The sequence below is a fragment of the Paramormyrops kingsleyae genome, chromosome 16 (genome assembly GCF_048594095.1).
Source record: "Paramormyrops kingsleyae isolate MSU_618 chromosome 16, PKINGS_0.4, whole genome shotgun sequence".
Classification (NCBI taxonomy): domain Eukaryota; kingdom Metazoa; phylum Chordata; class Actinopteri; order Osteoglossiformes; family Mormyridae; genus Paramormyrops; species Paramormyrops kingsleyae.
Genome location: NC_132812.1, coordinates 8,642,996 through 8,648,995, shown reverse-complemented (window position 1 = coordinate 8,648,995; position 6,000 = coordinate 8,642,996).

Sequence of the window (6,000 nt, the reverse complement as noted above, 5' to 3'; positions counted from 1 at the left end):
GATTTACCCGAGACTGGACAAGAATGTAAATAATGTTGTGAGCTGTGATAAGACTATGCTGATTCTTTCAGGTGATCATGTCTTCAGATGGGACCTGAATTAATGCTCAGTTATTATTTCTGTACTGTAACCATCAGGATTAGACTACTGTCTCTCTCTGATTTTCTGATTTTTCTCACACCATTTCCATGCCCATAATTTTTGCATCTGTTTTTGAACGATTCTTTGCATTGAAACTACTAATAGAGGAGAAAATGAACATATTCCTCCATTTTTTTAATCTATAAATTCCTTACACCATTTAAGCGTGAACTGATACTTCAATAAGGTTGGGTTATTTCAGTGCAGTTTATGTGCTCAAGTGCTTATTCTTATATATTCTTATAGATTTTCATACTGAATCAAGCCACTGAACTGTTTGCTGAACTGGTAGTGAGGTACTCAGACATTTCAGATTTTCACGCTTTTATAGGCTGTTGATTTATGGGGCTTTAGAAATATTCTGTAGTTGACTGTCGTGACAGAGCCTGGTCAGTGAATCAGTCTGCAGGAATTCTGAGAGGCGAACTCAGACTTCATGGACCACAACAATTAAGCTCTAATGAGGGAACAATTACTGCCAAGGGACTGCAGAGGCTGGCACCTGAGGGGTGCCCTCTGACCCCGATAACCACCCTGCTCCTGCCCCGTTTCCGCCTCCCATCCACGGTTAAAGGGCTCCCCTCATTGCCCATTAATGGATGCCATGTGGCTGGGAGGGGGAAGCTGAGACAGACCTTTTCGGAGCTCTGCGTGACACCTTTGAAGTCTGACCTTTATCTCACACATGACCTACCTGCCATGCCGTAAGGGAGCAGATGTGCAGCCATGGCAGCATTTGCCCTCTGGCATATGGGGATGGACAGGTCACGCTGGCACCTGGAACCTCAGCTTCCATGCTGGTCAGGACAATGGATGTGCAGACTGTCCACATATCTCTACCATGACCGAGGCGTGATAAGGACAATCCTCCCGCATCAGCATCTCTTGTCCTTTAATGGAATAACTCTGTCGGGCTTTTTGAGGCACAATCTAGGTTTGGATGCACACCTGAATTTATGTCGTACTCCTGCTTAAACTATTTTAATCGGCATCTTGGTGATCGTGTGGCAAACAGATATCTTGATTAGTTAAATGACACAAACATGTAATTGATGTGTATAGAAAATCATTTTACAGTTTCCTATATGAATGTTTTATTGTAGTTTGCAACACAGACATATGTCCAGGAGCTGGAACACAGTGGTTGATCATGGATGGGATTCCTGGAGTGTTTTCACCTCTGGCCAGGATTCAACACAATTTCTGGACAAAACATTTTCAGCTCAGGAAATGTTGTCCTATTTGTGGAATAGCATGAGTAAATAGATACAAATGTAATCCAACTTAAGTCAATAAGTACTACATAATGTAGTACTGCATACAAGCAATCATTATACTCTTTGATCAGTTTGTCTTGCACAAAGAAAGGAAATCTGCAATTTCCCAGAGGGCGATTATCATGGGTCATAGATAGGTTATTTTAAAAAATGTACACAAGTTTGATCAAATGAAGAGTTGGGAAATGAAGTGTTTTAAACATGTTAAACACTAACAATACAAACTGCAGTTCTTATTAAATCTGAAGATCCTCTAATCAGATGATGCTTACATCAGTTTCATTGTTCCACTAAGCTACTCAGACGAGATTACAGTTCCATCAACCAAATAAGAAACAGTGTCTGCTATAACTGAATAATACAGCGTAGTATTGGTTACATACACTCCCCTCTATAAATACTGGAACATGGGTAATGCATTTGTTTTTGCTTAACACTGAAGACATTTAAGTTTGGGATCAAAAAATGAATGTGAGATGCGCTTTCAGAATTTCAGCTTTTATTTCTATGTATTTGCATCCGGATGAAGTGTGAGACCCAGGTTTTAGGCAGGCAGAAGTATACAAAGAAATAGTCTGCAGAAGTTTAGTCCAGTCCAAGAAATAGGGGATATTTAATTTTTGTTTAATTAGGGTATGTTAATTTGGAAAGGAATGAAACGCTTCAGATCCAGCAATTCCACTAACCAAGAGAGCACTAGTATTTTCATCACTTTACCTGGGGGCAGAGAGTTTAAATTCCAGGTTAGTTCTGTTGTTTTCATTAGGAGAGGCACTAAAATGGTCAACTGCACATAGGCTCCATCCAAAGGGCAACTGGGATTTATTATCTCCTGGGCCTGCTGGATTGGAAGCCGTGCTGATGATGTCTGTCTCCTCGTAGAAGCTCTTCATGTTTACTTAAACCATAGTTGTACCACCTTACAGTGACTGATGCCACATGATTCCAGTCTGCAGCTAAGAAAATTTTGGTGCTAAATAAGGCTCAAATTCCAAAGCACAGAACCATATAAGCACAGAGGTAGCCTAATTAATCAGTTTTAAAGCTCTAATGATATTTAAGGCCATTGGTCATTTTACGCCGGCCTACTTCATCTCCATTTATCTACAAAAATTTCTAAGCCTGTTATTATAGTTATAGTGCTAATAGTCTGAAACCATACTTGCAGAGTGTGGAGATTAAGGATAAAAATCACACTTTATTAGACCTTTGTTGGGATGCCATCGTTATTAGACTAGATTGTCTAATCGGCTTCTATGTCATTGAGACAAAGCAGTCTTTTCTGTTTTTGTTTAGCAAGTATCCTGGAGTCAGATGGAATTAATCTTGCTTCTGCTTTATATTTTTTATGCAACTTTTTAACAACAGAATTAAGATTATATGCAATAACTGTTTGAGGTAGAAGCTGATTTACTTTGTTTTCTAAAAACATGCTCAAATTAATAGTGCTGCTTATGCACATGAAAACATTGTTTTGCTCTCTGGTGTTGGCTCAAACTGTTCATACTCAGAAGTGGTTTCTCATTTTTATTGCCACATTTTGATAGCTTTAAAGTGCTACTGCAATTGCCCCGGTGAATTTGTCAAGCAAACAAAGAAAATTGGATGTCTGTAAATGCTTTTAAAATCTTTTATACTGTGTCAAGGGTTTTAAATTTTAATTTGCTCCAGTCTGTTTTCCCTTCACTTCTACCTCAGAGCAGGAAATCATTTTCCATCATCTAGTCATTTATATTTTTAATGAGTCTTCTTAAAAGTTGCATATGATTTTCAAATGATCTGTCAGGGCTGTATTCAGTTATTCCATATAATTGAACTCTTCAGGGTTTAATGTGCTTTTATATGTACCAAAAATAACAGGGAAAAATAATTTTAATGTAATTTGGCATAAGTCATATTTTATTGACTCTAATTGCAATAAAAAAAGGCATGCTTTTAGTGGATACCTGTTATTAAAATTATATTTACTTGTTATTTGCAAAATTGTTCCAAAATGTAATTTTATGTTTAACAGACTTAAAACCGCACATATTGTTGTGCTTAGGGTCTTGAATTACACAGTGCAAAAGTCCATCCATCCATACATCTTCCAACTACTTATCCAATACATGCTCACTGGGGTGACCTGGAGCCTATCCCAGTCAGCACAGGGCACAGGGCTGGGGGGCACCCCGGGCGGGATGTCAGTTCAGGCAGCGCAGAGCACAGCGGTGGGACACAGCCTATCTCAGGCAGCACAGAATCCCCAGTCCTGGAGGTGAAAGCCTCACTACTAGTATGAAAGCCTCACTTCTAGTATGAATACTAAAAGTATGAATAAAACACAAGAATAAATCTTTTTTCAGACACATAGAACTGTACACTCACACTTAATTTGGAGTGTTCTTTAATTTAAATGAATGAATGAATTCTACCTTAATTTAAAGGATGATTTAAATTGTAAGCTGATAATCCAAATGCTCATATTATTCTAAATTAACAAAGGGACCGTGAGTTTAATTTTGAGTTTTTTTATGTTTGTTTTTTTCCAAGTTTAGCTAGTTTAGTCTAGCTGTTTTTCTTTGCTTGTGATGGCACTGCCTCAGCTGCTGTCTATCTCAGGTTTCCCTCCCTAAGCTGATTTGTTGAATGTGGTCATGCTATGGGATCAGTGTTGCATATTGTTTTATTGGAATAATTCAATGGACTTGAATTATACGCAACCTTATTATGACTGTTACCATTGGAGCTTTTCTCCTTTCTGTCTACAAATTTTGGAAAATCTTCGCTTCAGACCTCCAAGCTTGTACCTTGGGGTCTGCTTCATTACTTCCTGATGTTGTTTAAATTTTACTAATGGCATCCAGTGGATTAGATCTATCAAGCTTCAAGTTGACCTTTTCCTCCTATAGTATGTTGACAGGTTATTATATGTTATTTAATTATTATTTTGGATCTAGATTTTATACATTTCAGATGCTGTTTATTTGGTCTGAGTGCACATTAGTTTTGATACAGGTAATGGATAACAAATTAAATAGCTATTATTCAGGGTTTTTTTTCTCTGTGCTGAGGTGAACATTACAATTTTTGCAACATTCACTTTTTGCAAGATGTGACATCAGCAATCCAGTCAGCCGAAACCTAATTCTGTCTCCACCATTCTGCAGATCTGATTGGCTCAGCAGTTAGGTTGAGGCGGTGTGTGTGTGTGTGTGGTCCTGTAAATGTGTGTATCTCTGCTTGTCATGAGCAAAGTGCTGCCGACTCACACGTCAAGCCCTCCTTGACCGTAACCTTCAGAGAAGAGCAGTTGACAATCTGCATTGCTTTTTGGGTCAAATCTGATCAGGGCAATAGGTACTTTTTAAAATTCTGTCAGAAATATAACAGACAAAAGTTTGAGGAATAAACCATTTTTATGATGATCCCAGATTTTTCCCCATCTACCATCTTTCATATGTCTTTTCTTTCATATGTGTGGCTTTATTCACTGTGGACATAAAGTGAAATGATCACATTTATGTGGTTATGGTGTGCCCTTCAGTGTTTTTGTGCTGTGAAGATGTGCCAGTTTGTTTGGTTTGCACTAGCATATATTTACTCACAGATGTTTGGCAGGGAAGCACCTCCCACAAACTCGATCACTCCCTGTTCTGGTGGACCTTAAAGCTATCTACGCCACCCTGCACCTCCTTGTGAGTCCTCCCTCATTTCCCACTACTTCCCTCACCGGCTGCCAACGGATGAAATGGAAGTGCGCAGAGAAGTGTCTGTGAGCTTACTGTCGACCGTAGCCACATGGCAGGTACCTTATGACATGATAAATGCTCTAGACTGCTGCTCCCACAGACTGTCAACCCCTGGGTTTCCTGCTGTGTGAATAAAGGTGGGTTTTCTGTGGAGGTATGGGCCCTCCACAGGGTGTCAGGGGATACACTAATCGTGTTGCTGTAATTCCTGGATTTGCTGCCAAGCACACAGCCCCTGAGCTCTCTAATGGGCCATGGTTCCATTTGAAATTGGACGTCAGAATTTGCGATTCGGAAAGTCAGAGGAACCTCTGCAACCCCGACCTCAGAATTCAAGATGGCTGCACCCTTCATCAACAGAAGTGAAAACTTTAGTTATATACTGTTTATTAGCACTCATGTCTTTTTGTGTCTCATTAAAATGGTCGTACATACAGTACAGTACTGTCCAACCTCTATCTGTGGACATGTTGCTACGATGTTTGTATTGCACAAAATACAATGTAATGCGTTGTTATCAACTGGTATTGCTAACAATGGCTAACAATGAACCTGGCTAGAACTGGTATTGCTAACTGGCTTTCTGGCTTGTTGTACTGGAACATGGTTAACGTGGGTGTGATGCTATTCCCAGGTCCAAGTTCTGACCGCCGAGGTAAATGGAACACAGCATAAATGGACAGATACAGTGACACAGGCCCCAGATGTCATTAAATGTCTATACTAAGCACACTGAGTGCAACTGGTTGTGATAAAGCTGTGGACTGGCATCCTTATGGACTGGGCCTGGTTACTCCACCTACACTTCCATACTCACTCCACCTACACTTCCATACTCACTCCACCTACAC